The sequence below is a fragment of the Nicotiana tomentosiformis genome, chromosome 4 (genome assembly GCF_000390325.3).
Source record: "Nicotiana tomentosiformis chromosome 4, ASM39032v3, whole genome shotgun sequence".
NCBI classification, from domain to species: domain Eukaryota; kingdom Viridiplantae; phylum Streptophyta; class Magnoliopsida; order Solanales; family Solanaceae; genus Nicotiana; species Nicotiana tomentosiformis.
In genome coordinates, this window is record NC_090815.1 from 95,234,409 (window position 1) to 95,248,396 (window position 13,988).

Genomic DNA, 13,988 nt, shown 5'->3' on the forward strand with positions numbered 1-13,988 from the left:
ACGGCGGCCAAAGTTCTTAGTTGTGGTTTCTATTGGCTTACTCTTTACAAGGATGCTAGTGATTTAGTGAAAAAGTGTGACGAATATCAGCGGGCCGGTGGAATCTCAAAGAAAAATGAAATGGCTCTCACAACCATCTTGGAGTTTGATATTTTCGATGTTTGGGGCATGAATATATGGGACCTTTTGTGCTTTATTGTGGAAACACTTACATCTTGGTCCGGTGGATTATGTGTCCAAATAGGTTGAGGCTGTCGCCTTACCGAATAATGAGGTGAGAAGTGTAGTGTATTTCTTGAAGAAGAATATTTTTACAAGATTTGGTACTCCGCGTGCAATCATAAGTGATGGGGGGTCACACTTTTGCAACAAAGCTTTTGACACTTTACTTAGCAAGTATGGTGTTACTCACAAAGTCACAACTTCGCATCACCCATAAGCTAGTGGGCAAGTGGAAGTCTCCAACTGGGATATAAAAAATATCTTGTCTAAAATGGTGAATGCTAATCAGACGGATTGGTCTCCATACCGGTTAGTGTTCGGGAAAACTTGTCATCTTCCGGTGGAACTAGAGCACAAGGCAATGTGGGCTCTAAAAAAATTGAATCTTGATTGGGATATAGCTGCTAACTTGTGAGTTGCACACTTGAATGAATTGGATGAGTTCTGGTACCATGCATATGCGAGTTCGTCCTTGTACAAAGAAAATATGATATATCTTCATGACAAATACATTTGGAACAAAGAGCTCAAGGTGGTCGATCTTGTATTGTTGTTTCACTCAAGGTTGAGGATGTTTCCCGGGAAGCTAAACTCCAAGTGGAGTGGTCCATTTGAAATTGTTGGTGAGATACATTTCGGTGCATTAGACTTGAAGAACAAGAACAATAAAGTATTCCTAGTCAATGGTCACCGGGTGAAGTACTACTTGGGCAAGGTTGGAGATAGCCACGTGGTGGCGGTCATTTACTTTACTTGAGGATGATTTGACATTGCGGCGAGCTGCAACGTTAAATCAGGTACTTCCTGGGAGGCAATCTATGTTCTTTTTATTTTATAGTTAGATGTTATTTGTTATTCTAACTTGATTTGAGGTGTGATATATAATTGAGTGTTACATGCAAGAAGGGTGGACAAAAAATTGCTAACTGTTGATGGAACTGCGGACCACACTTTAATTGTGCAGACCACAAAATTCCGTGTGTTGCAGCAAAAGTGTATCTGTGGCCGCACATTTCACATGCGGACCACTCAATTGGAAGTTTTCCAAAGTGTCAAAATATAAACTCTCTGAAGTTTGAGTTTGTCAGTGCGAGGTTAATCTGTGACCGCAAGAAGAATTGTGCGGTCGCACTCAAAAATGTGCGGACCGCACATAAGGATCAGAAAAGTCGGGCCCAGGTGAAAGAGTGCGGACCGCACTTGGAATTGTGCAGCCGCACTCAGTCTTTTTCCCTCTCAATGACTCTAAGTATAAATAGGAGTTTTGAGTTCATTTTACACTTTTCACCCTCCTCACAATCACTATCTCTCTACAAGTTTTACTGGGAGATTTTCACTGCCCACCACATACACCTACTTGTTCTTACACACTTAGTGCACTTACTCTATCTGGTATGCTTCACTTCATGTTAATCTTTGTGTTAGTTCATGTTTTGAAATTTTTAATTTTTTTTTAGGCCATCTATTATTAGAGTTCATCCGTGTGGGGTAGATCTGTACTGGATAGTTGTTAATACATGCTTTAATGGGTTGGGTTAGTGAGATTTGATGTGTATACAATGGTTCCATGCCGATTTGTATAAGTAATTACAAAATCTAAGTGAAAAAGACTGATTGTTCATGAAATTTGTTAATCTGGGCAACTGGTGAAGGAGGGTGCTTTTGCGGTAGCATTTTAATTGTGTGGACCATAGAATTCTAAGAGGTCGCACTTAAGTCCGCATTGTCTATCAGAGGTCTACTTTTGGAGAAACCAAATGTGAGAACCACACTTTAAATCGGCAGACTGTAGATGAATTCTGCGGCCGTAGAAAGGCCATCACAATGTCTTTAGAGATGAGGCACTTGAGCCTCTACACTTTTTTGTTAGAAGCACGTCTGCACTTTCAATTGTGCGGTTCGCACTACCTTTCTGCGGCCGCACATCAGAAATGTGCAGACCAGAGTTCCCATTTTCCTGCAGCATATAATCTATAGTAACCCTACTGTGTCCACATTATTCTCCCTTGCCAACATGAGTCTTGACTGTGCTGAATGTTGACTTGTAACTAACAACCCTATTTGTTTTGATACAGATAATGGTTCGATCGCAAGGCTGCGGAGAAACTGCAAAAGGTAGAGGTGACTCTTCTATGGGTCGAGGCAGAGGTACCTTGCCCCTCAGCCAACCCAAAACTATCAATAAGAAAGCCACAACAGGAAGATGGAGGGGTGTAGACCTCTCTGAGTCTAGCTCTTATGTTCCGCCTTGGGAAGCTTCTGAGGGAAACTCTGTGTCTATTCAAAAGGAGCAGGCAGTTGCACAGCACTTCTGAGGGTTCGAAAAGTGCTATTCATGCTTCTGATCCAGCAACTATTCTAGATTCAGGTACGTAGAATGTTCAGGATGTCCCTGATGATGGTAGAGGGAGAGAGGATACATCCACTGGTGTTGAGAGGTCAAAGAAGAAGGAGATATAGGAGGGCAAATTTGTTAGTTTGACTGCTTTCACTGACTTCCCGACGTGGTGGCCAACGAGATCATTGACGCATTAGAGGCAGTTTCTTTTGAATGATCTAGATAGATACAACCTTACAGTGTTGAGACAGTTCAAATTGATGAAGGGTTGGATGGTGTTCACTGAGAGAGTAGTAGATGTCAAGGAGCACTTTGTCTGCGAGTTATATACCAATATTTCTCACATCCGCAATAGGACAAAGTGACCAAAGTATGCAACCTCAAGGTGAGGTTTGATCAGCACATGCTAAACGTGTACTTGGGGTTTGAAGAATTAGAGCCAAAGAGTACCTTGAGAAGTTGGCTTTGAAAGAAGAAGCCCGACCATGGCTTGCTGAGATCTTGACACCACCGAGACCAGCTCCACCATGGATTACTGTTGGGGTTCCCATTCAGCAGAACATACTAAGCTTTGAGGCAAAAGGCTGGAAGACATTTGTGTGTAGTAGGCTTGACCCGAGCCAGAATAAGAACATATGCATACTCCCGGTGCAGTTCTAGTGGATTCTATCATAGACGGGTACCCGATCAATGTGGGTGCCATGATGTCGGCCAATATCATATTGGAAGCGCATCAGATCATAGAGTAACTTACTGATACAGAGGTAGAGCCCGAAATATTTGATATAAAGGTGAAGCCGAAGAAGCCGTTTGAGTGGTACTTATTGAAGGATCCGACCAACCCAAAGAAGAGCGTTCAGCCTTCTACCACTACAGTCTATCTGATGAGCCATGAGTGGTAGTGTCTAACACAACTGATATTCCATCTACATCAGTTGAGCCCTCTTCTAGCACAGCTGCCATGCCCCCACCACCATCTCCAGCTCCATCCAAGCCCCCAGGGTAGCCCCTACTCGAATTTTGAGACTGGTGCCCATGCATACAGCTCTACTATATTCTCTACGAGTCTCCCAGACATTGGCGGGTCTCAACAACTGGATGCAGATGGCTACTTCAAAGCTGTCTGAGATATCTAGTACTGTTGCAGGGAATTCGTCCACACAGGCAGCAAAAGTTTCTACTGACTTTGATGAGAAATTGTGCAAGATTCTGGAAAATCAGAATTGATCATGGACACTTTGGTACAGCATGGGTCAGTTACTGAGGACTTGACCAAGAAAATGAAGAAACTGAGAAAGTCCCAGGACATCAAAAAATTAGTTGATAAGCTTAGGAAGGAGGTGATCTGACTTGCGACAGCTGGGGATTTGCTATTTGATAAACTGCTTGACCCACACCAATTTGTCCCATATACATCTGCACCGGTTGCACAAGCTAGCTAGTCTGATGAGCTATGCCTTGCTGACATAGTGCGTGCGATGTTTGCTACTCCCGGCACTCCCAGATATAATGATGATGAGATGCAGTTCGCTGAGCCAATGGGAGTTGATGCTGCTAGGGACACTGAGATGTCCGAGGATCCTTAGGGAGTTTCTTCACCCTCTCTCTTTTCACTCTTATTTTGTTAAGCATTGGGGACAATGCTCACTTTTATTCGGGGGTGGGGGTGGAGTTTATTTGATTGACACATTTGGATACATTTGGACTGTAATAATTGGATAATTTTATTTCTTTTCTTATTTATAGTCTATCTATCTTTAGTTAATTATTGCTTTCATTAACTATTTTAATTGTTTACTTTGATTTTTGTTTTGTTAGTAGCTTCTTTTTATGTTAGTAGCTTTCATGTTTTTCGTAGTAGTATAGATAATAAGCCTTTGGTTTTCTTAATGCCACGATTTTTTCCAAAGGTAGTTTTGTGTGAACCAGGTGACTCTTCACTGGGATAGATGGTGTGATAACTTTCTTAAGGGAATGAGTCTGTATTTGTGTTTAGGTAATAATAATAGTAATAGTAATGAATAAAAGCCCTAATCAAGTCATTCTCGAAAAAGAGTTATTCATGCTTCATTTGTCACCAACACACTTAACTACGTGCTTATTATTTGAAACAAGGTTTTTGAAGGAAAATAGCTCTAGTTAGTGACTTGACTTTGAGACTCTTGAATTGACTTTGGTAATCATTGAGTGGTTTATTGGACCATAGTGATCTTTAACTTGATTGTGGTTGTTGAATGCTCTCAACTCTATCCTCTTTTACAGTCTAGTTTCATGAGGGGTGAGGTGATATTTTGTTACTAGTCCAAGTATCCGTGTGAATGGTCTAGAACTTGCCTCGAATATACTTCAAGGCAAAATCCTAAGTTTGCTTGGTTTGGGAGATGATTGTAGGCTTTCCTTGGTCCGTTTGAGCTTTTTATTGCCAACCAATGTTGTTATCCCTAGTCAACCCCCTTTGATCCTTTAGCCTTTCTCATTTGGTAACCATGCTATAAACATTTACCCATTTTGTTGTTATCCTCTCTTGGCACCCAGGCATTCCTAAATACTCTTGTGATAAGTGGCTTACAGCATAAGTTTGGGGGGAGAGTTGAGGAATTTGAAAGAGGTATCAAGGCACCAAAAAGAGAAAAAAAATGATCTCTACGAAAAGAGAAAGCAAGAAAAGACAAAGAACAAAAAGAAAATGCCAAAAAGAGAATAAAAAGGGGTTGATAAAATAAAAAAGAGGTAACTATCTCTAGTATGAGCATCAAGGGAGAAATAAAATGAAATAAACAAGAAAGAGTGATGTCAAGTCTCTCTAGTCCCCCAAAAAAAGAAAATGCCTCTAAGAATTGATAAATATGAGCCAAGAAATGAAAATATGAAATATGAGCCAAGAAATGAAAATATGGAGTACTTAAGGAAGGGTGTAACCACTTACCCATATGGCATCCTACCCCAATCTAAAAGCCTTCATTACAACCAGAAAGAAGTCCTACTTGATTTTGAACCGAGTCAGCTTATATTAGTGTGATCTACATGATGGGCAAGCCTATGGTACTTGAAGCCTTACTTGTGATATTCTTTTGTGAGAGAAGAGTGAACCTTTCATTGATCTAAAGATTGAGTGCTAACTCTTGAAGTGAGCTTGGTAAATGGAAGGTAGAGGAGGAAGAGTCTAGAGTCCACCGTGATCTACAAGATAGAACAAGAGTCCTTGATAAGTAAAGTCAATTCTTGAAGCTCAAATATCACATTAGAACTATATGTGCATAATATGTAATTTGTCACCTATTTGAAAATGCATGAGTAATATAGGTAATTGTTGGTCCCAACTGAGTGTGAATGGATTATCATTGACTCTCTCAAATGACCTTTCACTCTGAGGAGGTGGGAACTAATCTATTTGCTTGAGGACAAGCAAAGACTTAAGTTAGGGGGAATTGATAAGTGTGGATTTTAACCACTTATTAGTACCTTATAGTTTTAGTTTTAGTCTGAAAGTGTTGATTTATGTTCCCAAAATTAATGAAATTGTGCAAATTGTAGAAATGTTGGAGAGTTGGACTTTAATGAAGAAATCTAACGCAAAAAAGAAGTGTTCCGGCTCATAAGGCAAGAAGGAGCGAAACATACCAAAGTGCGGTCCACATAAGTAATTTTGCGGCCGTAAAAGAAAGCGTTGACCGCATAATTCTCTCTACGACTGCAGATCTGGTGATTGATGCTCAGATATTGATTGAAGTAAAGTGCGGGCCGCACACGATTTATGCGGCCGCAAAATATAGTCGCACTGACAAGAATTCAAAAAATTCAAAGAGTTTGCAAAACGACCAAGTGTGAAGCCTTGCCAATAGTGCAGCTGCATAAGGAATAGTACGACCGCAGAAGCAGAAGTGCGGCCACATACCAAATTGTGCAGCTGCCGAAGTATTCAATGTGTAAAGTCAAGTGAATTGTGGACTGCACATGGAATTGTGCGACCGCCGAACCTCCCGAAGGGGCATTTTTGTCAGCGAATTTTGGGCCACTATAAATAGACGGGAATCACTTTTTAGGGTAAGTTTGGTAGTTTTTTGAGCTGTAGTTGTTGTAGTTTATCACTTTTGGTAATTTGTGACAAATTTGGGTTTAAAACACATTAGTTTATCATTTTAATTTTGTATTACGACTTTAATTAATATTTCTTCTTTATTTTCTTTCATTTTAATTATGAGTAGCTAGATATTTTCTAGGGTTGTAACCCAACCCTAATGTGTAAACCCTAAGGGTAATTAATCTAATACTTATTTATGATTGGTGTTGGTTATTTGGCCTTGTTCATGATTTAATTCTAGAATTAATAGTTGTAAACATTGATTCATGCCTTTTTGACTTGGTTCTTACTTGAGAAAGAAGGACCTAGTATAGGAAAATTTGGCTAACAAGAAATTGGGCTATTTAAGGTTTTGGCTTGCGTAATTAAAGGGTTTAAACTAGATATAGGAAAAACTCAACTTGAGTTCATATCAACTACTTGACTTGATACCCAATTGGACTTGAGAAAGCCAATTTTGGGCAAAATCACTTTATGACCGAGAGGTATTGAGTGAGTAATTTAGAGTTGAGGGCTATAATGCACCCCGATCACTAAAATAAGCATTAACGTTATTAACACATTAGGCTAACACCTAGGTAACTGTTACATCCCTGGGCCTTTTACCCATTTGAAAAACAACTAAAATATTTACTCAATCTCTCGTTCTTTTCTCTAGTTAATCATTGCTAGCATAAAATGTAGAAGTAAATTACAAAACCCTCTTGTTTGGAAATGTAATTGAGTTATTTCATCTATTCTCATCCAGTGTACACCCTAACAACCATATTTAACTCCCTAAGAAAATCGACCCCGACTCATTGTTGGGTACTATTCTTCCAACGACTGTTACCACTCATTGATTGAGTATAGATTGGGCGTGGATCGATAGGTCTGCCTAACATTAAGTTCAAGGAAGATAAAGTTTGTGAGGCTTGTTCAAGGGGGAAGCAGGTAAGATTCTCTTTTAAAAGCAAGAAAATGGTAAGTACTACCAGGTTGATGGAACTGATCCATATGGATCTGTTTGGGCCAATGAGGATAATGAGTAGAGGTGATAAGAGATAAGTTATGGTGCTTGTTGATGATTGCTCTAGGTTTACTTAGACAGTGTTCTTAACATCTAAATATGAAGTATTTGACATGTTCACTTCATTTGTTAGAAAAACTCAGAAACAACTAGGTATTTAACTTGCATCAATTAGGTTTGATCATGGTACTGAATTTGAGAATGCAAATTTTTATGAATTTTATGATGAGCATGGCATAGATCATAATTTTTCTGCTCCTAGATCTCCACAACAAAATGGAGTAGTTGAAAGAAAGAATAGGACATTGGAGGAAATGGCCAGGACTATGCTACCTGCTAGTAAATTGCCTCGCGGCTTATGGGCAGAAGTTGTGAACACTGCCTTTTATCATAAATAGGTGCATGACTAGACCTATTGTTGAGAGGACTCCCTATGAGTTACTTAAAGGGAGAAAGCCAAATATATCCCACCATAAGGCATTTGGATGCAAGTTCTTTGTGCACAATAATGGAAAAGATTCCTTAGGTAAGTTTGATCCCAGAAGTGATGAGAAAGTATTCTTAGGATATTCTTCACATAATAAAGCTTATACGATTTATAACAAAAGAACTATGTGTGTAGAAGAAAGTGTACATATTATTTTTGATGAAACTAACATTCTTTCTGAGAGGCACGAACCTGATTATGAAAAAATTGTTCTGGTAAGAAACTTAAATGAAGCAACAGTCCAGCCTAAAAATGCACCAGAAGAAGGTACAGGTCCTTCCACCCGGGGTAACCTGACAAGGGGAACTAAACAGGAGGAACTGATCCTCAAACCTCGAGGGAACCTGTCCATGAACGTGTTCCTCAGCAACAAAATATTGAAGGAACATCTAGAGGAAACCAATTGGTTATGAAGCCTTACAAGTATCAAAGTTCTCATCACATTGGGAACATAATTACTGATCCATCCTCTGGAATCAAAACCAGAACCTCTATGCTTTTGATGTTTTTCTATCTCTTATTGAACCTAAAAATGTTTATGAGGATTTGCAGGATGCAGACTGGGTAAATGCTATTCATGATGAACTCAACCAATTTGATAGAAGTTAAGTTTGACATCCGGTACCAAGACCCAAGGAAAGAATAATGATTGGCACTAAATGGGTCTTCAGAAATAAACTTGATGAAGATGGAACAACTACAAGGAACAAGGCAAGATTGGTGGTTCAAGGATATAGTCAAGAGGAGGGCATATACTATGATGAGACTTTTGCTCCAGTTGCAAGATTGGAAGAAATTAGACTCATTATAGCCTTTGTTGCTTACATGGAATTTACTCTCCATCATATAAATGTGAGAGTGCCTTCCTCAATGTTTATCTAAAGGAAGAAGTGTTTGTCAAGAAACCTCTTGGATTTGAGAGTAAGGAATGTTCTAATCATGTGTACAATCTTGACAAGGCACTTTATGGGTTCAAGCAGGCTCCAAGAGCATGGTATGAAAGATTGTCTAAATTTTTTCTTGAGCATGGCTACAAGAGAGGTAAAATTGATAATACTTTATTCTTGAAAGAAAAAGGTAAGGATCTCTTGGTATTTGAGATATATGTTGATGGTATAATCTTTGGAGCAACTACAGATAAATTAAGTAAAGAATTTGCTAAACCAATGGGGAGTGAATTTGAAATGAGTATGATGGGTGAGCTTAATTTCTTTTTAGGCTTACAAATTAAATAAAATTCGAATGGAACTATGATCCATCAGCAAAAGCATGTGAAAGAGTTGCTTAAAAGTTTTAAAATGGAAGATTCCAAAAATATTGACACTCATATAGCAACAACCACGAAATTGTATTTGGATGAACCTGGTTCATCTGTTGATTAGAAGATGTATAGGGGAATGATTGGCTCTCTATTATATCTCACTGCTAGTAGACCTGACATTGTTTTCAGTGTAGGCCTTTGTGCTAGATTCCAGGAAAATCCAAAGGAGACTCACTTGATTGTCAAGAGGATCTTGAGATACCTAAAAGGAACCACTAGTCTCTGCCTATGGTATCCAAAAGGTAGTAATTTCTACTTAGTGGGATATGTTGATGTTGATTATGTAGGTTTTCTTGTGGATAGAAAGAGCACTTCAGGTATGACACACTTTCTTGGCTCATGTCTTGTGTCTTGGGCCACTAAAAAGCAAAATTTTGTGGCCTTGTCTACTGCTGAAGCGAATATATGGTTGTTGCCTCATCTTATGCTCAATTGTTGTAGATCAAACAATAATTAATGGACTTTGGAATTAATGTAGGTTATATCCCAATCTTTTGTGACAACATTAGTGCAAATAGTATGACCAAGAACCCGGCTCATCACAAAAGAACTAAGTACATAGATGTTAGGCATCACTTTTTGAGGGACAACTATGAGAAGGGTTTGATCACTGTAGAATTTTGTGCTACTGACAAATAAATAGCTGACATATTCACAAAAGCTCTAAGTAGAGATCACTTTGAAAGAAGCAAGTTAGAATTAGGGATGATTAAGATCACCTAAAAGGAACCAATTCTAACTCAAAAATTGGTTAGATAATTTGTGAATTTTGTAAATAATTAGATTAGATATTGCTCAGTATCATACTTTCATTAATATACTCTTGTGCCATGTGCTAAAATATCTCACTGATCTCTAATGATATTACCCTTATTTTCTTGGATAATTCAGTCTTACACAAGAGAACTTTCACTGAAGAATCTGGTTCATCAACATTATAAGGTATGTATACTCCACTTCGCATATTTTGGAATAATTGTATTTGGATAATGATCTAAAAGAGTCCTACTTAATCCTACCTCGTTTTTGAACCAATTTGTTACCAACGAACCAGTTTCACCATAATCAATCACGCACCATAATTGCCTAAATACTTGGGGAAGAGTCCAACGTCTCTTCAAACTGATACTCCAAAGTTGATTAGACTTCTAAAGAATCCGTTACACACTCCATATGTCCCTCTTTAAATTGATTAGACCTTACCCGTTTCTTCACTCCTAATCTTTGAAAAATCAAGACTCAAGACTTCAAATTCTCTCAGCCTTCTCTCATCTCTTCTATATTTATCAAATGGCCAACCCATCTGAAAATTTCAAGATGATTGAGAATCCTTCTTCGCCACCCGAAGAACCATCACCCACACCTTCAACCACCCCTACTCACAAGAAAGGACGTGTTAAGATGCTTGCTCGTAAAACAGTTGCTGGTGGTGAACAAACCAAGAAAATAAATAAGAAGTTAAAAGCCAGTCAAGTAGAGGAACCCCAGAAATCAGATGAGTCCTTCAAATATACAACTGAGGGGGAAGAACTTGTTTCATCTGAAACAGAACAGGTAACTTCTGGGCTAAAAATATCTTCTGAGGTCGTTTCTGATATCGCTGAAAATTGGGAGAAAAGATTTATTCTTATTGGTACTATAGCTGGTGTAGAGTCCAAGTCTACTAAAAGGGGTGGAAAAATAAAAAGGGAAAAGAAAAGATGAGTGAGGGTGTAACAGGAGATGTGAGGGGAAAGGTAGAAGAAGGAGTAGTTGGATCTTCACCCACTCCTGTTGGGTTGACTGAAGAAACATGGGCAATGATGATATGGAGTGAGGAGGCTGTTTAGGAACAATAAAGTTTAAGAGAAGAAGGAGGAAGTGGGTCTGGAGATGCGAGTGTAACAGAGGGACTAGTTAGGCTGAGGAAAAGGTTTTAAGAACTTGTTCCGTCTGAGAAGGAGCCCCTCCATGACCTCATGAAAAGAGTGTCTGATAGCTATAATCTAAATAAAAAGAAGAGTCCAGGAGTTAAAATTCTTGGTACTGCTATATGAGGCAAGAAGATAAAGGTTGCATCTTTTTATCCCTATAGAGACTCATCTCCCAAGAGGAAAATCTACAAGGAGTCAGAGGAACTAGAGTGAGGCTTACCTAGAAAAGGCTTTAGCTGAGAGTAAAAAGAAAGTTGGTGCAAAAGGGAAGAAGAAAGTGGATAAACCAATTGAGACAATTGAGATTGAAGAGATGGACCTGGTCCTTCATGATAAGGACAAGGCAGAAAAAGTAGAGGTTGTGACTTCAAGTGCTCAGAAAAGAAAGACTTCTAAGAAAAATTCCCCTTCAAAGTCTGTTGATACAGAAAGCTCTGCCTTGGCAAAAAGAATCAGGTCTGCCAGGAAATCAAAAAAAGTGCAAATAGTGGAAGAAGATGAGAATGATGAAGAAAAAGACATGATGGTTAAGTTTAGAAAAATAACAATTTTGAAGGGCAGGCTCTTCAAAGTTTGGAGGAGGAAGGAATGGTGCTGCTGTTGAAAAAGCTAGAAATTCAGGGCTGGAAGGACATGGTCCTTCCGTTTGAAGGGAAATTAGCCCGAGCTGAAATTGTGGAGTTCTTTGTAAATTGTGAAATCAAGAATAAAAGGGTAAGCGGTGTAGTGAAGGTGGTGAAAGTGAGCTTTGATGATAAAGAATTAGGAGAGATTCTAGAGGTACCTGTTGAAAGGTACAACGGCTACAAAAAGTTGAAGTGGCCCAGCCTAGAAAACCTACCTACCTCACTTGTCATCACTAAGAAATTTGTTGACAAAGACTTAGAGTTACAACCCAGGGTTGTCTATAAGAGTGAAATAAAACATGCCCATAAAGTGCTTTTTGAATTTGTCAACAAGGAAGTTCTGCCTAGACAAGAAAGGAAGCATGTTGCTACCTTTATGGATCTGGTCCTTATGGAGTGTCTGGACAGTGGGAGGCAGATAAACTGGCCGGATTTATAATCCAGCTCCTTAATAGGGTGATTTCTGGCACTAAAACTCATGCCATACCCTATGGGTTCATACTCACCGATGTGCTTGATCACTTTAAGGTTCTCCTCAAGAAATGGGATGCTAACACAAGTAAAGATCATTTTGGGGCCAACACTTAGACTGATTATGACTATGAAGTCTTTACTACTCTCAAAGAACCCGATTCATCCAAGAGGGTGCCCATGAATAATAAAGTGAGAGCCTTGGAGCAAGAGAGTGGGGCTAAGGATGCTGAGATTGAGAGGCTGAAGAAGAGGCTGGCTGAAGTAGAAACTGAGAGGGGTGATCTCAGGTCTGAGCTTGCAAAGGAGAAAGAGAAGAGTGAAGGCATTCTTCAAGATATGTTGAAGCCGCTTCAGGCCAGAAACCAAGAACCTCGTCCTTCCCAACTCTAAACCCTTCCTATCCTAGTTTGTAATCATTGACCCGAGTGGGATATTTTTTAGTCCTTTTGTTCATGATTCAGTACTTTTATTTCTTTTTAAGTTTTGTGGATGAATCTTATTAATGATAATCATTGCTTTTTCTCTAATTGTTTGTTGATATTTTTTAGATGGCTAATATCCTTAGATTGAAAAGATAAACTTGAATCCATGATTGCATTTGAAGTAGCCTGAATGGACATGAGTAAGATCTGCTAAAATCTGGTTATATAACTTAATTATACAACTTTTTGATTATGCCAAAAGGGGAAAGATAGGTTGTGCTTTTGCTTTGGACTGTGATATTTATAACCTAATGAACCTGGTCCCTGATGATTTATGACTTGAAAATTAAAAGTGTTCTAACATTGTATTGATATTGAGCTTAGTTGAAACGGGTTTCATGCTTATAAAAAGCACATAGTTTGTCATCATCAAAAATGAAAAATTTGTTGGCTTGAGTAAGTTTTGTTTTGATGATTGACAAAGGAGCACATGCATGAATCAGGTCCATACACAGTGTGCACAGGGCACGGGCAGATTCAAGCACAAGACATGCACGTGAAGGAGATAAGCATAATTGGTTATATCTGTTATCTTCTGAACAAAAAGGTTGCATAATTGATAAGGAGTATGACTCCTTACTTAAAGAGAACTTTATCCTAGATAAGGGACGAGTTAGAAGTTGAAGATAATTAGAACTCTTCCACCATGGAAGAGTAAAGCATTAGAACTCTAGTTAATCCTTATTCTACTAACTCTATATATATCAGTTGTGTTCTCTTTTACAGGGGACGCAAAAACGCTGAAGTTAAGCAAGAATTGAGAGCAAAATAGCAAGGCATTTTGCAAGCAATTCTTGTATGTTTCAAGTGTGTGAACCTGAAACTACATGAACCAGATAGAAGAACCAGCTCCAAGTGTTTATCTTTTATTCTAGTTCAATTATAGTAGGGCTTTGGAGTTCTACCTTTCAGCTTTCTCTAGAAGCATTTGTACTTGGTACTTTGAGTTGTATTGTTCAGGTTAGAGTTAACTTGAAGCTGTCGTAACAGTCTGTGGCATGTGGCTGGTTGCTAAAGGGGTTAGAGGTAATCCTT